The following is an 11,466-nucleotide window of genomic DNA, read 5'->3' as shown; positions in this document are numbered from 1 at the left end:
GTCATGACTAGTTGGTCATTAACCAGACATGAGCAGTTTGTCATTAAGCAATCATGACTAGTTAGTCATCAACTAATTAGTTATGACTAGCTAGCGATTAACCAGTCATCGTTCAACTAGTCATGACTACCCAGCCACGACAAACCAGTCATGACTAGTCATGACTGCTTATTGATTAGTCATGACTGCTTAATGACTAACCAGTCATGACCTACCATAAGTAATGACTAACCAGCCATGACATACCACTAATGACTAACTGGGTCAAAACTAATTAGTCATGACTCATGATGTACTAGTCATGATTGGTTATTGACTAAGTAGTCATGATTGGTTAATGACAAACTAGTCATGACTAGTTAAACGATGACTAGTTAATGACTATCTAGTCATAACTAGTTAGTTGATGAATAACTAGTCATGATTGCTTAATAACGAACTAGTCAGGTCTGTTCAATGGCTAGCTAGTCAAAACTACCCAGCCACGACCAACACGTCTTGACTAGTCATGAGTAACCAGTCATTAAACAGTGATAACTAGTCATGGCTGGCTAATGACTAACTAATCATGACTACATAATGAATAACCGGTCTTGAGTAATCAGTCAATGGTCATAATTTCTCATGACTAACCATGCCTAATGACTCACCAGTCATTGCTAGTCATGAATGGTTAATGATTATTTATCATGACTAACCAATCATGACTAAATAGTTATGGGTGATTAATCACTGACTAATGACTATCCAGTCATGACTGGTTAGTCATCACTAGTTAGTCATTAACCAATCATGGCTAACTAGTCACGAGGGTTTAATGACCAGTTCACATCCCAAATGAGTAGTTAATGATTTCAAATGCCAAAGGCACTGGTTGGATTCTCAGCCTCGACACACTTTTGTTTTAAATAGTGACACCGAAACGCGGACACATCTCCCTACACGGCTGCCGACACGGCTGCTAACGACATTATGAGGCATTAAAGAATAATAATAAACTTAATAAACTAAGCTAAGCCTAACTTGCAGAGAATCGGAAACCGCTTTAGGGCCGCGGTAGCCGTGGCACGTAGTAAGCAGACGACGCGCGCCTCCGTCGCTAATAGAAAGCCAGCGCATGCGCACAGAGCTGCGGGGGTGAGATCAAGTGACGACAGCACTTGACCGCCGCGTGTGGCTCAGTGGTAAGGCGCTCGTCTACCGAGCCGGAGTACTCGGGTTCGAACCCGACCGCTGCGGCTGCGTATCGATGAAGGCGAAACGCAAGAGGCGCCGGTGTGCTGTGCAACGTCAGTGCATGTTAAAGATCCCAGGTGGTCGAAATTATTCAATAGCCCTCCACTACCGCACCCCTTTCTCGCTTTCTCCTTTCACTTCAACTTTCCTCCCTTTCCTTACGGCGCGGTCCAGGTGTCCACCGAGATATGTGAGACAGATACTGCGCCATTTCCTTTCCTCAAAAACCAATTTACCAATTTACCTCTCCTGCCAGGGTGTTTCACGGGGACGCCGCCTGGGGATAAGCGCATGCGCATTCATGTCTTGGAAGAGGCGGATTGACTGATATTGTTGCGCTGCTTTAGCAAGATCCAGTTTGTTTTATCGAAACTGGGAACTATAAACGCTTCTGCATAAGATCACTCACACTGCAGTTTTCCGTAATGAGAACTGAACGATGTGAAGTTGGAGACGGAAGATTCCTGAAGCGAATTACTTTCACAAGGTGCTGCAGTGGGTGCACCTTCAGGAGCGGCTTCTAAGCCGCTTGGGCGTTCAGATCCAAGGTTTATCAACTGTTAATAACGCTGGCTTTCTTTTTTTGTTACGGCTGTATTTGAAGAAATACAAAGAAATTCCAAAGATCCCTTTGATTTGTTGTGGATGCTTGATTGTGGACGCTTCGGTGTGTGTTCCGGCCGCCGGCTTGCGTCGGTGGCCGGTGGGTGACCTTTCGACGTACTCTTTTGTTAAGGTGTCCTTAAGCTGGCGGGCACTTCATTATGGTGAGCCAGCCAGCTACAAAGGCTCTGGCCTTTGATGTTGTCGTCCCTGAGGGGGCTAGTCCGGAGGATGTCGTCGATGCGACAGCCTCCGTTGTTGGATTGGAGGAAGTGTACTGCGTCCAGCACTTCGGTGGACGCAACTACCAAGTCACTGTGAAAAGTGAAGCCGCCATGGCTAAAATCGTTGAAGCTTCCTGCCTCACCATCGGAAAGGAACGCGTCGCCATTGTTCCCCTGAGCCCGCAGGTGACCCAGGTGACTGTTCTTTTTCTGCCCGCACTTTTACCCAGTGACGCCCTTGACAAGGCTCTCTCCCCTTTTGGCAAGGTGCTGCACATTAGTCGCGGCATCATGGGATCGCGTCCCACTGTCACCACCGGGACCCGCTACGTGCGAATGGAAATGAAGCCAGAGTCACCCGTACCCAACTACATCAAGGTCGCAGGCCACCGCATGACGTGTGACTACAGGGGCATGGAGCGCGTTTGCCGGCGTTGCGGGTCCACTGCGCACTTCAGGGCACAGTGCACGGCTCCTTTCTGTGCCCGCTGTGGGGTCTTTGGGCACCAAGGCTAGGGTTGCGTGCTGCCATGTCGTCGTTGTGGTGATCCGCTCGCTACTGTGGCGTGCGCTATCAAGCCCTCGTACTCGCAGGCTGCGGCCCGCCCTGCGCCCCCGCAGGCCGCTCAGGGAGCGGTTGAAGCCATCAAGGAGACCGTCGGATCCAACTCCGCTGCCGTTACGGGTGCTTCCGCTGCATCCCAGCGTCACTGCGTTGAAGAGCCGGAGTCTGCTGTTGATGCGTCCAGTGCTGCACCAAGCGAGCAGACAGTAAAGGTTCCTGCTGCGTCAGCCTCAGTCTCTTCGAGCGTCCCTGATTACACAGGGGCCGAGCCTACTGTGTCCCTGGAAAAATCTGAGGCTGAGAACGTGCCACCCTCGGAGCCCGCGCTAGAGCCCGCGGCCAGCGTTGCGGTTTTGAGCAGGGACGCCGACATAGCTGAGGTCGACGGTGACGACAACAGCTTGACGTCCTCAGCCTCTTCAGTCAACCTCGTCATTGACGAGACTGTCATCACGCCTGAGGAGGACCCGACGCCACCGCCGCCGTCTTCGTCATCGCTTGTACGGGAGCCAAGATCATCTCCAGACGCTGACCCTGTGCAGTCGCCGTCCTCTTCTACATCGAGGATCAGCGCTAGCACTTCTAGCGAACAGCCGTCGGATATTGAGATGGTCGCTTTAAGTTGGAGCTTAAAGCGTCCACATGCGTCGACTACGGACTGGGACAATTCTGCTGGTCGGCCTAGGAGGCCTCGTGCCTCCTCTGGTCCGACCCTCCACAAAACGTGAGACGATTTAGCGCCGTTCGCGGCGCGCTTTGTATTCCCGGTCAAAAAATCCTTCAAAGTTCCTTCAGGGAGCCAACAGGATTCTTGACTGTCACCTCTACATGCACTTGAAGGACCTGAAGGAATCTGCATGGATGCTCTGTTTGCAATGGCGCGACTCTGACGGGGCTGAAGGCATCTCCATTAGCAGCTCTGTTGGCACCGGCGCGGCTCTGATGGTGCTGAAGGCATCTCCGTCAGCAGTTCTGTTTGTACCGGCACGACTCTGACGGTGCTGAAGGCATCTCCGTCAGCAGCTCTGTTTGCACCGGCGCGTCTCTGAAGGTGCTGAAGGGATCTCCGTCAGCACGTCTGTTTGTACCGGCACGACTCTGATGGTGCTGAAGGCATCTCCATTAGCAGCTCTGTTTACCGGTCGGCGTGGCTCTGACGGTCCTGCAGAAATCTACATGCAGCGCTGCTCTGTCTGCGGGCGACGTTAGCTTCGACCGTCACCGGTATAGCTGCGAATCGCTTCGGGAAAGTTATAATACTGGCAAGAAGCTTAATTGTACGTTTTAATCGGTTTGTGTAGCACACATCTTGTAGTACCAGCACAACCGCTCACCGGTGGAGATTTATTTGGCCAGAAAGCAGCTTACGAAATTAGCGGGGACATATCTGAAACACACGTACGTATGCTCAAACATATACAATATTCGTGCAAATTGCATGATTCTTGCAAGCACGCATTAATGAGCTGCGCGCCCTTCCGATAGTGCCTGAAAATTCTTTGCACGGAGGCCATGAATCGCTGTAGAGCTCGCGTTCTCGATCATATGCTTAGCTTTCAAGGATGCATCCGGCCGGCTTCACTCGATCGTGGCTCATTTTCGGCAAAACTGTACACATATCATATATCAATATTGGACGGTAAACGTTGTCTCGTAGTGAACTTGACAACTGATGCGTACCAACCAAGCGGTTCGCATAACTGAAGTACTTCTGCGTTTCGTGCGAAGCATGCAAAGACGGCCGGCCGCTATTCGGCTTTGCTGACTTTTCTTCACTCGTCCTCGGCGCAGACGATTCCAGGCGCACGGCATAAACTACGGCCAGGTGAAAAAAAATGTGTGTTAGCTGCGCAGTTAATTTTAATCTAGGGAGAACCATCAATTGAGGCGAATGAATTTTTAAAAGGTGCTGCACAATTAATTCTAGCTTAACGCGTTTGTGCGCGTTGCGCGCAAAAAGTAGAGCAAATGTGGTATCGGTACGTACGTCGATCATACTTCATACTCAAAACTGATTATGTTCGACCTTTCCGCTATGCATATGCTGCGCACCGCGTTCAGTGAACCCGCCCGCTATCAGGGCAGATCTGCCTATCTGATAGCCAGTACACGTACGCATGTTTGTGTGCGGCATACACCGGCCAGGAACTGCGCCAATCGGAATTAACTTTTTCTACTACGCATAGCCTTCCCTCGATCCTCGATCATCCTTTCAGCAAGGTGGAGACGCTGCATGCATGCTCGATCGTCCAGAGCTTCCTCGATCGGGCAACGAAACCAGCGCCCATATTCTACGCGGGAGCGCGCGCCCGCACCGATTTTCGTAGTCACGAGGAATTCATACGCCAGCGCACCTTTCAGTCGGGGATTAAGGTGACTGAATGCAGCGCACAGCGCTATAAGCGCGGCAAAGACGTGCAGCGAATTGCTCGCGCTGAACGACAGCGCAAATTTTTTTTTTTCCATGGCGCGACGTTTCTGTTTAAATAATTTTCACCAAGCAGGAAAGCGCCCTGCACTTGCATTGACTGTTGAAGCCAAGCACAGTGAGTACACTGAAGTCCCCTCGAGGCATCTGTGTTGTCATGAGAAGCCGCACAACTCATGTGCGGCTCTCCTTCAGTCTTTATCTCCCAAACTCCCCTCCCTACGCAGAGTAGCATGCCAGCGATATTGAAACACCGGCTAAATTCTCTGTATTTCATTAAAGAGTCTCTCTCTCTCTGGCGATGTGTATCATTGAAAACATTAAACTCGCCCACCTAGCACCGCGATGTCAAGTGAACATATTCCTTGACGCTGGATTCATGATCTCTATGCAGTCAATTCCCAGCCCCCTGTATGTCACACTAAGTGAATGGGGATTAACCATCACATCACACCAACTGGCCAGCTCCACTGGCTGGAGGACCTTCTTTGAAAGGCATTTGCGTAAAAATTCTTCGTATCACTAGGGTATACGACAACTTAATTGACAGCAGTAACAGAATTTTGGTTCCCGGAACACACCCATGGAACATGTAACGCTGCATCAAAAATAAGTGCAGCCAGTTTTGAGGCTTTGAGGTTTTGAGGATTGTTCTCGCAATCACTCTCCGAAGGTACCATTCCAGACGACTGGGAAGTGGGGAAGGTCGTTCCCGTCCACAAATCAGGTAGTACTGATTCACCTCTTAATTATCGCCCCATTTCATTAACAAGTGTACCGTGCAAAATCATGGAACATGTCATTTACTCTCAAATCATGCAATCTTTGGATTCAAATAATTTCTTCCATCCATCACAGCATGGATTTCGCAAGGGGTTCTCCTGCGAAACTCAACTAGCCATTTTTCTACATGATATTCATGCCAACCTTGATACTAACCTGCAAACTGACTCCATTTTCTTAGATTTCGCTAAGGCATTCGACAAAGTACCTCATCAACGCTTGCTTCTTAAACTCTCCCAGTTGAAGTATACATCCGAACATAATTGCATGGATTAAAGCTTTCCTCACGCATCACTCTCAGTCCGTCGTCATTAATAACCAACTTTCCAACCCGCTTCCAGTAACCTCTGGCGTCCCACAGGGTTCTGTTCTCGGTCCTTTGTTATTCCTCATATACATTAATGATTTACCCCAGCATGTCTCTTGTCACATCCGCTTATTCGCCGATGATTGCGTCATTTATCGCTCAGTGACTAACCATTCTGACCAAGAATCCCTTCAGGCAGACCTGCGCCATGTGCAAGACTGGTGCTACCAGTGGATGATGATGCTCAACTCTAACAAATGCAAGTGCATGTCCTTTCCCCGCCGTCGAAATCCTCTTGTTTTCAAATACACAGTCTGCAATTCCCCAGTTGACCTCGTCCAGTCATATAAATACTTAGGAGTCACCATTTCTAATGATTTATCTTGGCGTTTGCACGTGACTAACCTGATATCATCTGCTAATAAAACACTAGGTTTCTTAAAACATCACCTACGGGAAGCCCCACAACACGTAAGACTACAAGCGTACATCTCATTCATTAGAACTAAACTTGAATACGCATCACCCATCTGGAGCTCTTATCAAGAATATTTAACACACGCTATCGAATCTTTTCAAAACAGGGCTATCAGATTCATGCACTCCTCATACTAGTACGATGTCAGCATATCATCCCTCAAATCGTAGTCAGGTCTAGCTAATCTTTCTAGTCGCCGTCGCATAGCCAGTCTTGTCCTGTTTCACAAGTTCTTTTATTCACCACTAAAACAAGAACCATACATTTGCGCACTTCCACAATGTAGGTCCCACCGCATCGGTCGATCATTCTCTTCCAAGTTTTGCGTCCACGTGGCCGTACCACTGTTTTTGCCAACTCATTTTTTTCTCGTGCAGCAGCTGACTGGAACGGCCTTCCCCATAATATTACTGCCATAACATGTTCATCATCATTTTCAAGCACTGTTGATTCCTGCATTTCGTAAACCCCACCCCTTATGTACCACCCTGGAAAAGGGTCTTTAAGGAAAATAAAGTGATGTGATGTGATCTACAAACATGATTTATTACACACACTAGGCCACAACAACAAAGCAGAGGGAGTAATAAATGTTGGACAGGAACGTGCATTATTCTTTACACTTAAAAGCAGCAAACATTTTAAACACATGAAAAAACAAGGATGACAAAGCATCATACTATCAGGCTGCAAGGCCAGGTATATCCTTATGTCTAGAGACCAGATTTTAGGCAAATGCCTATTTTTTTCAAGGCATCATAGGCGCACCATTTTTACATATGAGCATGAATTAGGCGTTCACGACATGTTTAATACACATTTGATGGTGCCATAAATGCCTATTTTGGGCGTCAGCGCCTATAAATGCCGATTTCCAACGTTGGTGCCTAAAAATGCCCTATTTTGAAGAAAATGGCCCTGATATACGTTGTGGTTTTGTTTTCAGATTCTCTTTGTTTTCGAATCCATTTCGGTTTTGAGTTGAACCCACACATGGCAACATTAAATGACTTCGTCACTTGGGTGTGGTGAACACTACTCCAACGCCGACTGTGTAGACAATGTCAACCACATCAGCCAAAAATATCGAAATAACCTTTTTCCTGTTTCTGCCGTTTTGTAGTTACAGCTTGTAAACTCTGGCCGTTAAAATGGTAGTTGACCAGATGGTGCTACATTTTGGAAAGTACATGAAGTACGTAAGTTTCGTCCACATAATTCCCAGTGGGTTCGAGTTGACTGCAAATTGTTCCATAAGCTGGCTGGATAAAGTTTAACTGGATAAAATTTGCCATATTGGTAATCTGCCTTATGATCATTCCTTGTGCCTCATCTGCATGTCATCCTAATCAAATAGCCTTTGGCGGCAGTTTTCTTGGAGTAGGCCGCACTGGACAGCTGAGAGCCGTGCCAGTCGTGCGTGCATACGGAACACATTCATGCACTCAAACAATGTTTGATGCTTGTATGAATATCACTCTTTTGGCGTCACTCCTATGTCATATTATCTCAACCCTTCAATCGAAATGGTTTCCTACAAGCACACTCCTGTAACATCTGTTGGTGTGGAGCGTTCCTTTTCAGCTTACAAGCTTGTTCTCAATGAGAAGAGGCACAATTTTGAGCCCACCAACATGGAGACGTTGCTTGTGTGCTACTGCTTTCATGACTTTAGCAGTGATTACTATATGAACGGTGTTTATTTATTATGAATCCCCAGTGGATGTACGTAGGCCCGTGCTGAACTATATAATTATTTTCGGCATATAAAGCATCACCAGCACTAAGCGGCTACATTTTTAGCATTTTTAGCATTTTTAGCAAGCACCATTTTAAGTCCGCGTGACTTCCGACACTTGGAGCCACTAACTATAAAACGCAGTTTACACAAATGGCGACACATTTATTAATGTTAAAGCACCATGCATGCCTGCAATAGATAAGTTTAATTCCTATGAGGATGACTCTGAACACATGTCGGATGCTTTAAAGTCACATTTGCGTCAATTGCTAAATGCACGGCCTCTTGTTTTACTATTGTGCACGACAAGCAAATTGTTTGTTTCCAGGTATGCCAACGCATTTTAAAAGGCTTTGTAACCATCTCTTTTGCTCTGCTGAAGCATGCGTGTTGTACGAAAAGCTTCACGACAGCTTTAAAAAGAGTGCTTCTAAGGTTCGCACACAATGGTTAAGATCTCAAATCATTCCGGCTGTTTTTACTTTATGGCAGATATTGCGTGCTGATGTTCGGATCTGATAAGTGCAATTTTGATGCAGTTTATAGTGCCTATTTTTCTTTTTAGGTGCCTAAAATCAAATCTTAACCACCTATTTTTGGCGCCTAAAACATGCCTTCTTGGTGCCTAAAAATCCGGCCTCTACTTATGTCTTATAAATCCCATCAACAGACTTTGTCAGCATACATGGCAATGTGTTCTCTCTTGCATTATTTGCACTAAATACTTTGAAGCATAAATGTTCCAAGAATAAAAGAAACTTTGAGATTAGTGTAATATGGTCACGTAGTTGTGATGGCTGCAGTTTGGCAGTCAGGTAGACAGCAAAACGGCTTCCAAAGAAACACTGTTGGGCTGTTTCACACCCACAAAGAACTGAACGACTGGGCAGCGGTGTAGCAACAAGCGTGCTTGGAGGTCGTCGAAGACAATGCCTGCCGCTTGTGGCCGTGCTGAATTTATAACTGACGACGAACTTTTGACAATGTGACATTATGGAGCAACCTCCCGTCACAATCTGAAGATTGGTGTAATTGCTGCTAACTGCAATGAATTTCATGGCCACAAGTTTGAAAAAAGTTAAACACACTGAAGAGCTACCTTAAAGGAATACAAAAATAAAAATACACTGAAACTACCTTCATGAACTGCACATCATACATCACTACCAGATCAATCTCTTTCCTTCTGGTTGGGCACTTCACACAAGTATGAAACATTATTAATACTAAAGAAAACACATTGCAGAGACACATCATCAAGGGAGTGCAAACAATTATTCTGATCAGCCGGTGGGTGCTGACACTGCATGATATGTAGGACATCAAATACAAGTGGTGAAACAAGAAGCCTTTGGGAGTGAAAATATATACAGCCTGCAATCTCATAAGTTCCAAGTACATAACAATATGAGCCGTCTACCATTTTAACATAACAAGAGCTGGTCTTTTTTGGAGTCAAATAATCCGAACTGTGTATAATAATGCTGCCAATTTGTGCTCGAAAGTACCTAGACATCTGAGGAATGCATCCAAAGTGTGAATTGAAAATCATTTTTAGCTGCTCAGGAAATGAAGGAACAGGGTGTGGCACACCTAGAGCACATGTCTGGTAGCTGTTTGTGTGCTAAGCGCCAATATTTTTCTTGGCAAAAGCCAAATGAGCTGGGAGCTCCAAATTTCTTTCTGAGCTTCGATAGCACTGCTGCATTATGCAGCGACCTGCATAGGCACCAGCTTGGCTGCTGACACAAGCCGCAGTGCACGGCCAATCCCATCTTCAAAAGGAACCGTGGACACACCCCATAATGGGCCAAACATGCGCGTAGCCTTAGAAAGGTGCAGCAGCTGGTGAACATTATATGTCATAGCTGCCTCACCATAGAGCCTCGCTCGTATCCCTAGTAGCACAGTATGTAACTGCAACGTTGCCACAACATTGCCAATGTTGTACTATGTTGCGCTAACATTCTTCAACATTAGATAATGTTGCTGCTATGTTACCAAGCAACTTGCTGATAACGTTGCTCTGAAGTGGTCTTTTCACATTGCAGCAATATTGTCAAATGATGAATAAATGTTGAACCACATACGATGGCATTGCTATAACATTCATGCTATAGGTTAATCTGCCCTCTCTGGCTATTTCTGAAGCCCAAATAGAAAAGTCGGTACCAGATCACTTCCCCTCACCGTGAGAGTATTAATTTGTTTATTAATTTTTACTTCGATTGCAAGTTTGCATGTGGTGTGTATGCAAATGGTGACACTAAGGTAGAAAGATATATTTCTATCTGAAACATTTTTAAACAGCTGGAATTACTTTGTTTTTAATTAAACAGGCAGACAAAATTAAAACTGCCGAAGAAATTTAGTTCTGGTTTCACTGACGCCCTGCAGTCTAATGGTCCAAATCCAAACCGCGGCTACTCGCGGCCGCGCCGAGAGACAAATTCCAATCCTGCGGCGTGCGCTGGTCCGAGAACTCGCGTGTCAGCGGCAGTCATGGCAAGATTTTCACGTTTTTTGTTCTTCTAGTACAGTTTTTTGGCGGTCGTCGTGCCCGCACTGCTGTGTTTCGTTGTGGTTTCACTGGAATTCAGCTGAAACAACAAAGGCTTGCCCAGAGGATGACCTCAATGGTGAGTGATTTCTAGACTTGCATTGTTGTGCTGTGACCTGTGTTGGTTGGCACAAAGCCAGTAGTGTATATATGTTACCCATGCCCTGCGTGATAGTTTGATAAAGTGCTACATTCGTTGTATTATGAAGAGAATGAAGTGTTCGCTAATCGAGGTGTCATTTCGGCAACGACGCCGAAGAACAGCAGAGGCTGTTCACGACGAACTAGAAAACTGTTTTCGTCAAGGGTACCCACGATGGTGAGAGCCGGCTTTTGCGGGTACGCATCACGAAATGCTACCCTGTTTGGCAGTTGTCAGTCTTGATAATGGTCATGGCAGCAGATTGTGCGCAACAGGAGCAGAACAGTTTCAAGATGCCTTTTCATCGCATAATGTTATTTTATCCTCTTTATCAGCGCCGGTCGAGGACGCAGTTGAAAGCCGCAGTTCTCACTTGTCAGATTTTAGCACCGCTAGCAG

Source organism: Amblyomma mixtum, chromosome 10 (genome assembly GCF_055824585.1).
Source record: "Amblyomma mixtum isolate Tamu chromosome 10, ASM5582458v1, whole genome shotgun sequence".
Taxonomy (NCBI): Eukaryota; Metazoa; Arthropoda; class Arachnida; order Ixodida; family Ixodidae; genus Amblyomma; species Amblyomma mixtum.
The sequence above is the reverse complement of the archived record's forward strand: the minus strand, read 5'-3'. Positions refer to the sequence as shown.